The following is a 17,591-nucleotide window of genomic DNA, read 5'->3' as shown; positions in this document are numbered from 1 at the left end:
TAGTTTAGAGGTAACAGGCAATACAGCATTGAATGAGTTTTGCTTGGCTCTGAGGTGCTTCTCACTTCCCGTGGAATTACCATATAAAAGAGAAGAACTGCTTCTTTCTGCATATTTTTTTTCCCATTATGGTATTGGGAAACTGAAGTGGTCTTCTGTGCACTGTTCAGTGAACTAACTTTGCTTTGTCCAAAACATCACAGAATAGTTCTTGTTAATATACTTTTCAACATCCTAAGCTATGCTCTAACTACAGTTAAATTAGAGCTGACAATGGTTCAGCCACCTTAGTCAAACTCTGCTTCAAATTTAACACCATCCTTCTGCTCCTTCCTCTTACTCTATTTTTTATCATGCTTTCAAAATATTTCACTTTCTTTTGCCTTAACCAAGCCCAGAACTCCAAAATGAAATGCATTTGTAATGGCATTATTAAAAAAGTATGTCAGTATAGCCACAAAGCAGCAAACAGTAACTGAATTTGGAGCACAACCATGCTCCTAAGTAGTGATTAATAGAAGACTTTGTTTATAGAAAGCTGGTTTCTGTTTAGCCAATTACTTAATGATTGATTCTCTCTTCCCTGTTTGGCAGTGTTGTGCTGGGCAAACGTTTACTGGAGTTTGGGGAATAGAATTTTTTTTACTTGGGCCATAGTGTTCCTTCTCTGGCCAATGCATCCGTTGAGCTTTACTTATCTTTAACTGAACCCGAACACACAGTTGTAGGTTTCAAATGACGCAGGTGTGGCTCCTTGCTTGCATGAATTGGGATAAACCTGAACAAGCAGTCCATGGACTTATACATGTGCATTATAAGGCTAAAACTTAAAGGGTAGATAAGGTTTGTGGTATTGTAAGTTGTAAGCTTTATCCACTGGATGACAAAACAAGAGTTTTTTGATCCAGTAATCCATACATCAGTTGGATCATAAATTAAATAATCAAGTACAGCATGGTTTTGGAGTCCCTCTTCTGCAGACTTTCTTTCACATTCTTTTTCATCTTTGGCTGTTTATGTTGTCTCAAAATGTCAAAAGAGGGTAATACAGCCATTCATAATCAGACCTGTTACTGATTCTTCTCTCACTTTTAGCATGCATTAAGCACTGATTTAAAAACTACTTTATAAAACATGAAAGCCATCACGAGGAATGAAGGAAGCCCTGCGCTTCTGAATACGTTTGATGCTTGCCCCATTGAATTCAGGAAGAAGGGATTATTAAAAAGATAAAAGCTGTATCTATATCAGGAGCTTAAAAACACTCCAAGGGAAACAAAATCTGTTGTGCTTAGCTGCTGTAATTTAAGAGCCAAATTTTGCTCTCATTTCTAATGGCATAAATTTGAATTTGATTGACTCTGGATTAACACTGCTGCAAATGAGATAAAAATATGACTTCAGAAGTTCATAAGGTAAGAAGCAGTTTTGCACTCAACCTCATTCACTATCTACGTGTATGCTCCTACTGCTGTGTGCTTTGGCATCTCAGCCTGGTAATAAATCTATGGCACATTTGAACTCTTTTTAATGGTCCTAATCAGAACGAGTATTTTTGATTCTAATATCAGATGTGGTCAAATTGGTGAAATTCCACTGAGAAATTCCAGTTTGTCATTCCCATGATAGTTGAATTCTGCATGCTCCTGATATTTTAGTCCAAGTATTTCATGAACTGTCATGTAAAAAAAAAAAGGGAATGCAATTACATTTAGTTTCTATTGCTAAATAATACAAGCTAGTTTGTGTGGTTCTGACAATGTGGGGATTGATAACAGAGAGTCTAGAGATTGCAGTAATTTCAATAATTAAATATCAGTTTAATAGTTAATACAGATTCATTATACAAAAATGACAGCTCACAATCTGTTGATAAAAAAAAAAAGAAAAGAAAAGAAAAAGAAAAAGAACTGCCCACACTGTATGGATTGAAAAATACCCTTTTTGGGGGAGGCAAAAATTACATCGTGGATTGGAAAGTGGTTAATGCATTTTTCTGAGTTTTCATTAAAGTAGGATTTCTTGAGACAGACAGATAGACAAATATATGTAAATGTATAAGGGAAAAATAAATCAAAATCTCAGTGTTCATTTCAAAACAGAATATTGTTAGCCATCCTCAGCTTGTTCACTTTCTTACCTCTTCTGCTGACACCCAGTAGGGTTACATTATTTCAAGGTCAGTATTTCCAAGGGTGATTCTTTCCAAGGGTGCAGGACGCTGTGTAATTGGCCATCAGTCAGAAAATGCTTTTATACTGATAAAGCATGTAGGAATGTTTTCTACTTGTCCTGACACGACTTACAAAATATACAGCTTTTCTTCCCAACTCAACATCAAATCAATGGAATTTGTCAAGTGTTCGGGTAATGAGATAGAGCAGGCTGTATGTTTTTGGAGGATCTCTGTGTGTTACACTGCGAGGCCAAAATACAGAAAACCAAATGTTTTCAACTGTCTTGACAACCCATCCCCCTGCATGTACAGTGCTTAGTAGCCTTAGAGAAGAAAAAATTATTCTGTAATCCCATTTAATGATTACTGGCACCAATACTAGAAAAATGAAAGACATCTTGATTTGCACCAACGTGGAGTAAGATCAGAATCAAGGTGTAAGTGACAGAGACTGCCAATTTATTTGTGGTTACCCCTCTTTTTTCAGTAAGTGCCTCACTGGTATAAATAAAGTTAGTCTAATGACTGGGAAAGGCACATGAGAGGTGTCTGTGTCTTTCCTGGGTTCAGCTGTGAGGTGGTGAGGTGTTTCTTTTTTTTTTTTTTTTTCTTCTTCCCCAAAGGTCAATAGTATCACCTGGTGATGAAGAGCTGGAGCAGACATCAAACTTCTCTGCCTAGCTTTTATCTACCTGATCTCTCCAGCAGCACCCACAGTTTAGCATGTATGCTTCTTGAAAAGCTCATGCGGAAAATCAGCAGAAGTGATCACAAATTACACAAACTTAATAAAAAACCACCCAGAGCAAGGAACTTGGGGCACTGGTGTGGATATGAAGCCCAGTTCACACCAGAGTGGGTTTGCTGAAGGCAACCAGCTGCATTCATTCAGGATCCTGAGTTGCAAATCTCTACATCTACCATTTAAAAGCAAGGAACTCTACTGAGCTTGCTCTTTTGTTTTAAAGAGTTTGCATAGAAAGAAGAAATGCTGCTGCCTCTAAAATGAAAGGAGGCTGGGTCTGGTGCCTTTCTTGCTCTAAGAAGATTTAGATTCATGTCTATCACCTTCCAGACGAGCAGTAAAACTCCTGGCTAGGACTTGATCACCTGCAAGCTGCTGCCTTGAGCTGTACAGAAAAGAATGCAAGAGGTAATTTTCCTTTTGTGGTTTAAGTTCCTAGAATTTTTGCCTGTGTATTTCCTCCCCCTCTAGTTTCTAACTTGGATTAGCTGAGAATTCAACACTGATGTGGCATTATTGTTATTCCTAGTGTTTATTATTAACAACCTTTTGAGATCTATATCCACACAGTTATGCCTGGAATACTTCTTCACGATTTTTGTGTGCATTTGAAATGGAAATTCCAGATATTTATTGACCTAAGGGTGAAAAAAATTACCCTTCCTCTTAAATCTCTACACTCTCTTTTCCAGCTGACCTCGCTCTTTCCTTTAGTTTCTCAGAGTTTGCACACTTGGAACTCACAGCTTCTTGTACAAACCTTCTTTCCTTCCTCTTGGTTAATGCCAAATAATAGCTTCATCACTTGCTCCAGGGTTACCTTGCATGAAGGGCCCTCACGTAATTGCCTCTGCTAATTAGCAGGAAGATGGTGTGATGGGTAGGTGTTGTGTGCGTATCCAAAGAGTTTTGATTCTTAGCCCATGGAAGTCAATTGCAAAACTTTGCCAGTACGGAATTGCTATAGCTGTAGAGTATTATCGTAACATCTCTTTAATGATTTGTTATTGGCACTATTCCCAAAATCTTTGTTAAGTGAGTTAAAGAGCAACAAGAGCAAGCACAGACACCTCCTCCAGCTGCTTCAGTGCAGGACCACTCCTGTCTGGCTGCTGGGGCCCAGCCTGGTGCCTGGGAACGCAGGGTCTCTGCCCAGGCTGGGGAATGTGGCTGATGCTTTCCTGTTTGCAGGTTCAGCTGGTAGCAAAGCTGATCACCTGTCCCAGAGACACCCAGACAGGACACATATATATACGACCAGCCACAAAGCCTGCCCCAGCCAAGGGCTGCCTCAAACAGCACTTACACACAGGTCTCACCTAAACATAGATGCAGACAGAGGAGACCCATTCCTCCAGAGACCCATTCTCCTGACACCCTGGCCTGGACCGAAGTCCCAAGCTACCCCAGCTTAGTTTGCTAGCAAATACACATGCTCCTTGCACACCAGACACAGATACTGCCTCTACTTCCCAGCCCCCCCCCCCCCCCCCCCAGCCCCTCCACTGCAGCTGGCACCAGGCTCAATGGCTGTGACCTGTGGCCCTGCTCGAGCTGCCAGTGCAAAGCTCTCACTTGCACCAGTCCCTCCCAGCAGGTGCTTTGTAAAAAAGCACTGCTCCCACCGGGGTGGCAGGGAGTAGAAGACACCCACTTGCTCTAGCATCTGATGCAAGGACCCCACATGCTCCAGTAGCTGGCACCACAGGCTGGGGGCCTTGTTAGCCCCAGGAATTAGTATGACTGAGAGGTCAGTTTCTTGTTATTGTTTCCCACCTTAGAAGTCCTCCATAAGACAACCCTTCTGAAATAAACATTCCTACATTCTTACCTGCTCTCATAAATCAGTGAGTGACCAGACTTGGTTCCCATCACTGCCTCCCTTTCTCATTATCTCTTCTTGCCTTGGGAAAGGTCCTTGACCAGATGCTCTTAAAGGAGTGCTCTCCTTCTACGTACCATTCCATTTGTGTTTACTAGGTATGTGTTAGGAAGCTAAGGCAAACTGCTTTGTGGTGGTGTTTTAATGGTCTGGTGGTGAGAATCAGGATGGAGGGGCGGTGGGTGCCACTAGAGGGTGCTCGGGCCATGCAAAGTCACCATGCACGGCCAGGCACAGCAGATGTCAGAAGGCAATTGAATACTCCTCATCAGGCTACACTCTTGCTTGTTGTTCCACTAAGTTCAGCATACTCTGGACAAAATGAGCACTTTATTTCAGCCTCATCAGTGCTGGTGTCGTCTTTTAATACTAGCATAAAGAGTATAAAAGTGAATCCTTGGGTAATGGCTCATGTCACCGAAGCCCAATGAAGTGGGGAAGGGCCACAGATGGCGTCTTGGTATAGCACTTCTGATTATTTATTTATTTAGATTTGGACTCACCATCTACTTTCATATATTAACATGAGATGGATCACTGACCACCTTCTCCTATGTACAACCTCTGAGGTGTCCCTCCTCTGATGTGCTCCTTCACCCTTGATTTCTTCTGAATGTAAGAAGTTACTGTTTCCCCCCACAAACGCAATCTGTGCATTCATGCCAGCAGAGCTTGCCTTGGCCTGTTACAGCTCGTTCCAGTCCGTCCCAGTGCTTCTTCTCTGTCCCTGCTAGCTCGTATTCTCTGCAGAACAAGTCCCCGAATACAGCAGGGTTTTTCCAATATGCTTGCTGCCAGGCTGACAGCAAGTGGGCAAGGCTACCCTGACATAACTGTCATTCAGGCATCCACAGGAGTTTTTTTTTTTTTCTTTCTCACTGTTTCCAGACTCCTTTCTTACTCCTTTAGGTGCTAGCTTCTGGCCATGTTCACCTGCTTTCCACTGACAAACCCTAGAAGCCAAAGACAGCACCAGCTGTAGGTCTGATGCAGTCTCTGCCATACTTCTTGTAGGCTTACCCTTGCATGGAAGTGTGACTTTTTTTGTGAAGGGGAGCTGGAAAGGGTTCAGGCTTAGCCAGCCAGCAGTTTCTGCATGCCCAGATCAAGCACCCTTTGGCTCAACTCTCCCATCTCCACCTCGATCCTTCTTGGCTCAGATTAAATGTTGGTTTCTACATATGGTTGCTAGAGAGAGGAGAGCATTTTCCAGAGGGAAAATGAAGCAGGAGGATATGGAGGAGTGAGAGAAATATCAGAAAGTCATTTCTTGGTGCTTCCTCTACTTACCCTTTTCTCTTCACTTTCTCAGGTGTATTATGCCCCTTCCTAAGGGCAAGCTGGCCACAGGATCCTAAACATTCTTTGTTGTAATGAGGGCACTTCTTAGTGTGTCTTCTGGGTATGGGACCAGGTGATATCACTGTGAGGAGTCAGTTGCTTTAATCATATTCTTTAGCTGCTTTAGCTTAAAATAAGCAGGAACGGAGTGCACTGCTACTGGGTTCATATGTAATTGCTGCAGCCATAGAGATGAAATTCATTCAACACATCTCTTGTTTGTGAAAAATACAATGTAGAGGTCAAGATAGTCCCTTTCCACACCTTTCCTCATTATTTTTGAGCTGTGTGTTGTTTAAAAGAGTAGCTGAGAAACTGGGAAAAAATATTGAATAGTCTCTTAAAAAAAAAAAAAGAAAGAAAAAAAGATTTGGATGCTTTGAAATCCTCATTTAAAAAAGATACTAAGTTGTAAAAGGAGAAAACATTCAATACTCCTCATCTATCCATGAGCCCTTTGTTCTGCTAGAATAAGGACCTCAGAATGGAAACAAATGCAAATATTTTAATTAGTGATGAATCAAAATTAAAGGAGAGGAGTGATTGGGATTCTAAGCTATTTTAATTTGAATATTTACTAAAAGAAGAGTATTCAAACAACAGGAAGTGATCACCTTTTTTGTTCATCCCTGATGTCTTGGAAATTTTTCATTTACTGAAATAATATGGTTGTGAGCAATCTCCCTAAAAACATGTTGAGCATTCTCATAGGACTGAAGTTAGCTGGATATATTAATCCCACTGAATTTAAAGTACAAATGATGTGAATAAAGCCACTTGTGTGCATGTGTGTGGGTCTATGGAATAATGACCCCTGTCCTACAAAGACCAGTTAAATAAACACTTGGTGAGGCTGCTAAATGACATAGGTGTATCTCTTATCTTCTATCCCTTGCTTCTACCCAGACAGAGCAGTCAAATACACCTTTTATAATCCAGTTCATTTTCTCATTTCAATTACTCTAAGTTTACATAGCTGTGGCATGGCAAAATTTGTCCAGGGGTTAAGGGGTCATACATCACTCTTTGGATGTGTTTTAATTACGAAGAATAATGATGCAATTTAAATGTGAAAAAGAAAGCTGTTTGAATTGTGGGTGGTCAAGGAAACTTATTTTGAGCAGTTACTTTTTCAGAGAGTACTGTTTTAAGCAACAAGCCTGGTGTCAACCCACATCTAACCAGGTTGTCCTCATGCCAAAATTGAGGCAGATGGCTTGTGAGAAATGGCTTGCAGGCTTGGAAGTGAAAAAGATCAGTAGAAAGCTTTTATTGTTTTGGGAAGGCTCAGTAGTATTTCAGAAATTGTATTCCAGAAGAGAAATATGAATTCTCAGAAAATAGTATGCTTTAAGAGAGAGGAAGATAGGTCTGAGGATCCAGTCCACTTGGGACTTCATGGGAGAGCTGCACTTCATCACAGGGACCCAAATGTGGTGTTATTTTGCTCATTACACATACAAAATATGTAAAGGGTGTGTAAAGACCTGTCTGCCACACTTCAAATTCAGATAAGGTACACCTGATCTGATACATTTCCCAAAGGGCCTTTCATGTGAGATCCTTATTCTTGTAGATGACAACCATGGATTGCAGTATGGTCAAATGTGTGGGTTGACCACAGGCTGTAATTGCTTGTATTTAAGTCATGGTCTGAGTGTCAGTGTTGGGAGGCACATGGAAAAATGCTAAGCATAGTTCTGTCTTACTGGAATAAATAGCATTTGATAGCCCAAGCCATAGGCTTATTTGAAATGCAAGAATATTTTTTGATGTCCAGTGACAGTAAAGTTACATCCAAATGAAAATTGGGTCCAAATTCAGTACTTAATTTCCTCTGCACTTTCTCTATTTATCAATACTAAAGTTGTACAATAAGATACAAACACTGTGGCTTGGGGCCAGTCGTTACATACATTGAGCTTTTAAAGAATGAGAAACGCACAGAGCAAAAATGTGAAAACATCCCATAAAAGATGAATGACTAATTTCTTATAACTTGCACCATTGTACCATTTAGTAACTGAAATATAACTCTAATCCTGTTGCTATCAAATTAGTGGTCTCAGGACCTACAGTAAGGATCCTGTTTTCATAGCTAAAACAGCAAGGTGTTTCTGAAAACAAATCTTCCTTGTGTGAATCTACTGTTTCTACAATGTTCTTGGGTTAAATCCAACATAACCAATGCATAAGCAGAGGAAAAGCCAATAGCAAACTTTATATGTTACTTCTACATTTACCACTTTTGGTACTTTCCAGTCCGTAAAGCATCCCTCTTAGTAAGACAGTGTTACCAAAAATGAAGAGCACCTAGAAGCTGAGTCACATGCCTGAAGGCACACTGGGTGTCCATGTGTTGATGATCCAATTACTGGTCCATTCTTCTTTTCCAAGGGTAAATAGCCATTTCTAGGTGAGCTGGTACTTTCAATACTCAGCTCTGAACCTGCAGGCACAGAAATGGTACATTAAGAATAACCCCGGTAGTTGTGTCTGCTGCAGTACATTCAAGTCTTCAGAGTAGCCTTTTCATTCCCCCTAATTTTTACGTTTTCAACTTCCCAGTCTGCTTTTTGGATTAAGAACCAGTGTTTAGATAATCTCTAATTTTCTGCCCAGTAGGCCCACTTCTTAAATCCATACTCAGTGACTGTGGTATTTGTGCTCAGGCAAAACATCCACTGATGCAAATGAAACATTTGCCCAAATAAATGTAAAGGAACAGTCCACTCTGCATATTTGTCTGCAGTAGTAATTTCTCAAGCTATCTTGTGTGTGTATCTGAATGTTCTGTAGTATCAAAATGTATAACTAAGAGTTCTGCATCTTAACCTCTTCTGTTCTGTTAATTGAGTCTGATTCACACTTTGAACAGAAAAACTTAGGAGCTAAGGCACAAGTGAGACCATGCTTAAAGGTTATGCTTTAGTCTTACCACTCTTCTAGTGAGAAAAATCTCAACATGGTGATCTTCTTGTAAGGCAGTATTTGTTATATCAAAACTTAGAATGGATTTAGATATATTTTAAAATTCACTACAAGGAAGGAAAGATGTCATAATACAAAAGTTGCAAATGAAGGCAAAAGTTTTACAGTTTAGTCTTTTTAATTTTTTTTCATAAAGACTCCACAGTTTAACATGCCTTAATTATTGGAAAGCAGGAATAGATTGCATAAACTTGTGATGAATATTGTCTTAGCAAATTAAATCTGATTTAATGGTTTAAACAAAAAAAAAAATAAATCTGCATAGCTAACGAAACTCATTAGCTTAGAATTAATTTGCAATGTCTAGTCATACAGCTTGAAACTAAAGTGATGTTAGTAATGTGTTGATTATTATTAGTACTCAAGGTAATAAGGCTTGGTAGATGATTAAATGTAAATACGTAGTACAAAAATGTTTCAGGTTAATAAACAATTTCCAATACAGAAATACCCCATGACAATAAAGTGAAATCAAGGAATGCTAATTGTACAAGTAGAAGTTGAGAGGTGTCGGGAAAGCGCAGGTCTGTTGAAAGTGGGTGAAAAACATCTGTCCTTTTACTTTGCTTTGATTTGCTAATGATTTCTTTGTGATCCATGTTACACTTGTGCCTAGGAACATTCAGTGTGGGATGCAGACCTAGCGTACCAAAGTGCTGTACAAACAGATCTTGGTGAGCACTTGGAAGTACAGAAGGGAGATAATAGGCAGAAGTGTTAGGCAGAGAAGAGATCGTTTGGGAGTCAGTGCCTGTGTGTGAGAACAGCTTAATTCTAGCTGTGACTTTTTTTGTCCTTCTGTCCATCCTAAGACTTGTAGAAAAGTCTTGGGATGGGATTTCAATGTGGACCATGTAGTGGCTTCTGGTGTGGTATATATTGGAGAAAGTATGGAAGTGCACACTTAAAAATGAAGTGGTTTGCTGCTAACAGCTGGTATCACTGACTTGCAAGTCATATGGATGCTGAGCTTGTGGGTCAGTAAGGTAAAAGAGAGAGTAGAAAAATAACCTTGATGTAGGAAACAAAGGCCCTGAAAACCGAAGAGAAGTGGTTACTGTTTGATAGGACAGAGAGGTACCTAATAAAGTGTCTGAGCATCCCATTGTCTGGAGGCTTAGTTTCTAGAATAATTTAGGACAACTAAGGGATTGTCTGCATTGTACCAGCTTAAAATAATTGTACTGAGATTTCTCTGAAGTTTAGAGGTGCCACCATACGGTAGTGGCACTATAGGCGTGGGCAGCACATCCCATCGGATGGCACTGGGGGATAGTGGGACACAGCTCCTCATGCAGTCTGGGGATTCCCTAGGTGATGCTTGCTTCTGTTGCCTTGGTGCAGCAGGCTGGCACTGGGGAAAGGGGAAAAAGCCAGAACAAAGAATCTGGACTATAGGCTTCTGAGTGAATGAGTTTAACCTCAACCTGTAAATCTGGTTTTATCTCCAAAATAAATAGATTTCATGGTGTGTAAAAAGAGTAAAATTCTGACTGTAAAACTAATCTTCAGACTTTATAGTGCTGCTTATTACATAAAATCATCAATTTAAACAGTTTCTTTTCTTTCTTTCTTTTGATTTTCATAGTGTAAGAGTCAGATCAGAGTTGACTGAATAATTTCTTCATTTGGTTGCACTAATGTAAATACCAATTAAATGAATGTACAAATCTGTTTTCATATAGCTGTGAGCAGAACTTGGCCCAGAAAATCATCAGTTGACTCCACACTGGCAGACTCTTATGTTTTGTCTATGATTTAGGAGGAGCAGTATAAATCAAATCAACTTTTTATCTGTCAAGAAGTGGCCTAGGATTGTGTTGTCTGAAGCCTCATGTGGTAGGAGTTGCTTCTCTTTGCAAGCTTGCTCAGACTATTTCTCAGGATGGAAGGTCCACAGAGCTTATAGACAAGAGAGACTACTTTGGGGAAAGGCAGATACCCTCTTTGGGGTCTGGTCAGAGCTGCTAGATGCTAGCTTTGGGCAGCTGAACATTATGGCAAGTGTGCTGCAGTCTACAGCTCCCACTGGTCTGACAACATGAAAGATCATGTGAACTTCCCTCATCTGCTTCAGTAAGGAGTCTGCAGTAAGCTTTACCTAGGTGGCCAAATCAAAATAGAATGTCTATGATCTTTTTTTTTTTTTCTGGCTGTACTCATAAAGTGAGGTAGAAACTTGCAGCAGAAAGGCAACAACGAGCATGTGGTGATGCAAACAGATGAATGTGCACGTTGTCCGTTTGTTTCTATGCCAGTAAACTACTTGTTTCATGTGCTGTTACTGCTGTTACCTCTCACTGTGTCTCTTAAAGGCAGCAATGGCTGAATCTCATCTCTCTGTGACTGTTTCCTTCCTGCTGTCTGAAGATGTGTGTGGCAGCAGTTTTTTATTCTTTCCTTCTTTCCTTCCCCCCCCCCCCCATCTCTCCTCCCTTCATATCGCTAGATTTTGGTTGGGATCATTTTGACCTGATTATCTCCTTTGACTTCTCAGCACAAAGTTTTGCAATGCCTGTGGGTTATAATCCTATCTCTGTTATGGCTGGTGAAGTCTCTGGATAGCCACAAGAAAAAGGCTATATTTAACTAAACTCTGAGCAACCATTCTTGTGCAACACTGCAGTACACTGCCACTCTCCAATATCTCTGGAGCTCTTCCCTGTAGGATAGCATCCCTATTTCCCTATAATTCGTTATGATCCATGGCTGCCAGTAGCTAAACAGCATAAACATGGGTTGTCTAGACTCAACAGTAACGTTATGCAGCTCTGTCATCTCCATAACTTAGCAGGCAATCTGGTGTCCTTTGTATCATATAGATATGCTTCTTGCACATATATCATCTTTTTGAGGTGTCAGTACAATCTTCCCAGATAACGTGAACACATTCATGGGATGTTTCAGGAACTGATGTTTCTGTTTGTGGTGTTCTTTTTTATAAGAGAAGAGTGACTCTTAGCTGAAGAAAGAGAGGGAGGTTCATCTTGGTGTGAACACAGATGACCCAGGTTGCTTGGGCATGTTGTGTGGCTCTGCCAGACGCTTCAGTGTGGTCATCTTTGAATCTATCATCTGAATTCTTTCTCTTTGTCAAATGAAGATTGCAATTCTTCCTTTGTACCATCCATTTAGAATATATCTCATGTTCTTTGAAGAAACTACCACAATGTTGCCTTGGCATTAGCTTGAATATTCAAGGTGCTGATATTAAAAAATAAATAAATGTGGCTTTCATACATTATGTCACAAGTCTGTCTTCTTGAAAGAGAAGAATGTCCAGCTCCTCTGTCACTTTGTGTTGTATAGTCTACTCAAAGGCTCCAGTGGTGATCTTTATGCCATATTGCAGGGGCTGCACACACAAAAGATCTTAAACATCATGTCTTAATTTTCAGTGGTCCTTGTGCAAATTCATACCATACTTGTTCCACTGACTGCCTTAGCGATGTTCTCAGTCACTGAAGTTGCAGTGTGGCTCTCTGTGGCATTGGGCTTGTGCTTTCTTCTCATATGGTGTGGTAGGAGAGCTGCTTCTGCCCAGGGGCAGAGAGGTGCTGCATGTGGTAACCCCCTTCGTGGAAGGATATAATGGTAAATTGAAAAGGGGGGAAAAAAGTCTCTGGCAGTGAGCATGGACCGGGACTTTTGAAGCAAGTGATGGTTTTCAGAGATCAGATCTGTCAACAAAATATAGAAAACCAGGGCAGAGCGAGCAGAGAGGTCCAGAGCAGTAGGAAAGGAACATCTGTGAAACTGTGGCTGTCAAACATTTAAAAAGAAATTTTTAGAAGTTTGGAGATAATTACAGTCAATAAACCACTGCAAGTTAATGCTGGCTAAAGATCTGAGCTGCACTCCTTAATTAGGAGTCTCTTTGGTTAATGAGGATCTCTTCTTACTGACTGGCAAAACTACAGTGGTGAATGGGGCTTGCTCTTGATGCCAGTTCATTGTGGCAGAAGGAGGGACTCACTGGAGTCAGTGAAGTTAGTGTCTAATATCAGTGCCTTATCTGACTCACAGTTGTTGGCTTCTTTCTCTGGCTTTGTTGCAAGCCAGATTTTTGAGGAAAAGGGAAAAACACAACATCATAAAAAAAAAAAATAAATAAAATCCCCATGTCTTTAATTCTGAAGAACTTACATTTTTAATTGCTCTTCTAGATACAATGTTTTCACTAAAATGTTGAAATTCGCTTTTCCTAATAAGCAGTGAAGCTACGCCAATAGCATTGTTCTTGCAATGGTCTGCCTTAGATGTATTGTGTTTAAAGGAGAAACCTTGCTTCACAGGCAGAATTTAAGTTATCTTTGAGCTTTGATTTTGCTCCGGGAATAGAGGAACTGAAGTGCTACCTGCTATCATTTTTCCCTCGTCCTTTATACAAACCTGCATAGAGCCCTTCCTTTGTAATGCATTGTCTCTGACTTAGGAACCGTTTATACAGGAAGGTAAAAAAAGAAAGAAAAATGGCTTGATGTCTCCCTTTCATCCTTTTTTCAATACCCAGACAATAGATGGGCATGTTTTCTTTAATTCTGGAAAGATTTAACCCACTGTAAAAATTATATATAATGCTTGAGGAGATCATGCAAACAACTGTGTTGACAGCTGTGATAAATAATGCCCAAATTCTTACTATCAGCTGGTTGGGTATTGACACAAACAAAACCACAGAAGGCTCTGTCCAAAATCAGTTGCCTATAGAACTGTTCTCACTGCTGCAGGGATTATGTGATTATGCATTGTAGGCTCTGTATAGAAATTCAGATGAGATATTCCTATCACATTTGTTTTCTGTGCTTATATGAAGGTATATAACTGAATCTGTGTTAGAAGTAAATTATTTTATTTGGGTGCTATTGGCAGAGCTGGCCCTTGTCTGTCTGTGCACAAGAAGAGACAAAGGCTGACCAAGGTGGCCATGACAGGTAGCATACCTGTGCTCAGAAAACAACCAGAAAATAGCAGGGCAACAACTCAGAAGCAAAAAAAATTCAGTAGCTAGAATTTTACTCTCTGCTTTTGGCTATTTGACACATCTGCAGCTTTCTGGCAAGTTGAATGTATTGTCAAAATGGAGACAGGCAGAGGTCTACCTGAAAACTTGACTCCTTTTATCCAAGTTGTAAAAGATCTCCTAAGAAGTGTATCTGTGGTTTGCAGTAAAGTCATCTTATATTGTCAAACAAAAAGATTTTTGACATGACTGATATTTTACATCTGTGTTTGTATGATATGAGTAAAAGAAGGCTTTGAGCACAGAATAGGCAAAACTAAACAATATTTAAAAAATTGCAATCTATAGAAAGTTTGTAGTTTTTGGTTGCAATCAATTAGATTTTCATGTTGGGTGTTTATTATCTATAAGGAAATAAATTCATGCCCTCACTAAAAATCCATATGCTGATCATGAACCTCCCACTAATACCCACTACCTGAAACCCACAGTACATTGCAGCAGTGCATCATTTTGAGTTCTGTAGTAGGTGCAGGAATTAGCTTAGTTCTGCGTGCTTCAGGGACAGACGAAAAAGCTCTGGGTTTTCTGCTGCAGGCAAATATGACCTGCACAGGGCACAAAAATTAAATGGCAAAACAGGCTGACATACCATTTCTTTCTCTACTGTAAAGGGGAATGTAAAATTTTATGCCTGCGTTTGTGTGCTTTATAGGCATTGAGGTTTTGTTTGCTAAAATTTAAGAAAAATAAAACAGTAGCTGGGAGCTGGTATATTTCAGTTTTGTTTCTGGAGAGTGAATGATTTTCTTAATGCAATGAAAGTTATGCTGTCATCCCTTGGTCACTCATTTATTGGCTGTCCAGATGTTTGACATGGTGGAGGCTAGATAGTTTTCTGTGAGGGGTGGTGGTAAATGAATGCAGTGACTGGGCAGCTAGAACCGTAAGTCATAGATAAAAATATTCCCAGCCTACTGGCATGCATGCAGTCTGACACCATGTGCCAGGCAGCCTCATTGCAAGGCCTGGTGGCTGCCAAAAATTATCTGCTGTCACATCTCTGAGCCTGCTTCAAGTTGGCTAGGAGTTATAGTGGCAGAAAGCTTAGTGTGTTCTTCCCTAGGGTGACTTGTTTCCCAGACAGGTGACCACCTTGACGCCAGGGATTGGCAGAGTAGAATGCTTGCCAAGGGTGCTGCAAAAATCATCTCATGTACAGAATTTACATTTTTTGGCCCCTTTGGGACAGCCAAATCATGCAGGAGCAAGGTTTGCTTTCTACTTGCTGCATAGAAAACATGTAGAGTTCCCTGTTGCAGGAATTGCCTGAAGTCAGATACAAGAAAAAGCATAAATCCTGAATGCTTGATGCCCTTAATGTGATATTCATTTTCATGTGCTGGAATTGGATTGGGAGAGTAATACTTCATATTTCAACCTGTCAAGTGATATGTTTTGGCAGCAAAGCTGCGTGAGTGGAGTACACAGTTGATATATTACATTAGTTTTACACTTATTTCATGCAGGTGCCCTGAAGAGGATTTCCAGAGCACAATTCTTGGCCAGTAACAAAGGGTGGAGCAAGAGAACTCAGTCCCTTACAAGCAGTATTCACTTTGCTTTTGAGCATTTTACCATTTCTACTGCAATGGGCAATATAGCAGATGAAAGAGTCCAGCAAGCTCTCTTTCCCCCTGATGTCTTCTCTAAGTAGTCATAGCATTTTAGTTTAACTTACTGCACATTTTTTTCCAGACGAGATTATAAACTAGAGAGCATATTGACTGGAAGAAAATAGCTGCTAATCTTCTGAAACTAATGTTTAATCAGTGGTGGAAAGAAAGAAAGTAAGTAACTAAAAAGCTTCATTTGGCTAATTAAATAAAGCCGGTTATTCTGCTGGAAACAGTTAATGAACCTTAAGTAATATAATTATTTTCAGAATATTGAAAAAGGAAAAAAGTAATTACTTATTTAAGACTAAATAATTACGATGTATTATTCACTATAAAAGGCTAGACGTGGCAAAGACTAAACCGCTATGTTTCTGATTCTTCATAAAAGGCTATTTTTTCCCGAGTTACTACATTTGATATCTAGCTTGTACTGAATTTTCTTCTGATAATTTCTAGTGATCTCTAAGGGAATTTGACTCCCTTCGTGTGTCTTATTATTCTCATTTTTAGGGACTTGCAGTATTTGATTGCCCTTAAAATCAGCCCTGATGGTATTTACAGTGCAGAGGGGACGAAGGGAAATGGTTCTGGTCACTGCAGTAACAGCTCTGAGCCTGCGCCTGTGGTCTGGTCCATTACTGAAACACCGCTGGGGCAAAGGAGCTTAGCTTCATGGACAGAAATCCTTCCTCTCTGCTGGAGTCCAAGTTTTCTGTGAAATGTCACCGGTTTTCCATTTCAAGCTTAGAAAGGGGAAATTTCTATTTAAAAAAAAAAAATGCTAGGCTCTAGTCTAATTCCTTGCATAAGTGTTTGGAGCTTCCATTCTGAGAGCAGGGTTGGTTTAATGCTTGGAATTTAAAAAAAATCCTACCTAATTCCATCCTAATAATTATGCTTTTTTACTACGGCAAAAAACCTGAAGCTAGGAGGGAGCCTCACATAAAGCTTGTTATCCAAGTTGCGGACTCCCAGCCAGCTCCAGACTTTTATAAGGCTTTATAAGGGCCAGGCTAAATTTGGGGAAAAATAAAACAAACAAACAAACAAACAAAAAAAAACAACCAACCAAAAAAACAACAACAAAGAAAAAACCAAAAACTGTGCCTCTCAGGAGGGAAAAGGACAGGATTTCCACCTGCCTCCCTGAGCCTGACTCAGCTCACTTGCACTTTCAAGGACATCAGATGAAAACCATGGAGAGCAAAACACATCCCCTTGTTTTCACTCCCTTCACTTATTCGGGTTATATTGAACATCCCACACCACACACACTCACTGAATAGTCCTTTAGCTTTGCCAGGAGCAACCATCCTAAATGTGGATCCGACTTGTCTGATCATTGAAATAAACATCTTAGCCATTTAAAATTATATCTTACACTTGAGAGAGACATGCTGAGGACATGGAGAAACAATAGATTTAATTAGGCTTTTAAAATGTGACACATCTATTATATATTCCATTACTGCTTTAAAAAAGTGTCTGTTTCTGTATAATAAATCTTTCTGTAGTACTGCCATTTAATTAAATGGGTGTCAGCACTGGGAACAATTAAAATAAGTTTATGCACTTTCAGAGAAACCCTATAGCAAGATGCACAAAATAGCATACAATAAAAAGAAAAATTAAACCCTTAGTGGTCTTAAGCTGCAGCATATAAGAAATTTGATAAAATGTATTTCAGGAAAATAGGCAATTTTAGGGTGTAGCAGGTAGTCTGTTCTGCCTCAGAGGTACCAGCCCACGTCCCGTGGATTTTTGCCACTGGCGAAAGACCCTAGATGGATGCATGCCTTAGTACTGACAAGTGC

General features: G+C 39.9%; 1 long non-coding RNA gene across 3 annotated transcripts in view; it reads left to right on the top strand.

The window, feature by feature from the left end:
* The first annotated feature begins 2,866 nt into the window (after positions 1-2,866).
* Positions 2,867-17,591, top strand: part of LOC137853461 (uncharacterized) — an 81,594-nt gene continuing 66,869 nt past the window's right edge. The window contains exons 1-3 of one of the 3 annotated variants that reach the window (XR_011094520.1): positions 2,889-3,329; positions 4,836-4,901; positions 5,295-5,411. This is a non-coding gene — a long non-coding RNA (uncharacterized lncRNA). Of the gene's footprint in view, positions 3,330-4,835; positions 4,902-5,294; positions 5,412-17,591 lie in introns of those variants that run through there. The other 2 variants (XR_011094522.1, XR_011094521.1) reach the window with 2 other exon arrangements.

Source organism: Anas acuta, chromosome 3 (assembly GCF_963932015.1).
Source record: "Anas acuta chromosome 3, bAnaAcu1.1, whole genome shotgun sequence".
NCBI lineage: Eukaryota > Metazoa > Chordata > Aves > Anseriformes > Anatidae > Anas > Anas acuta.
Note: the sequence above shows the minus strand (reverse complement) of the source record. Positions and strands in the feature narration are given on the sequence as shown.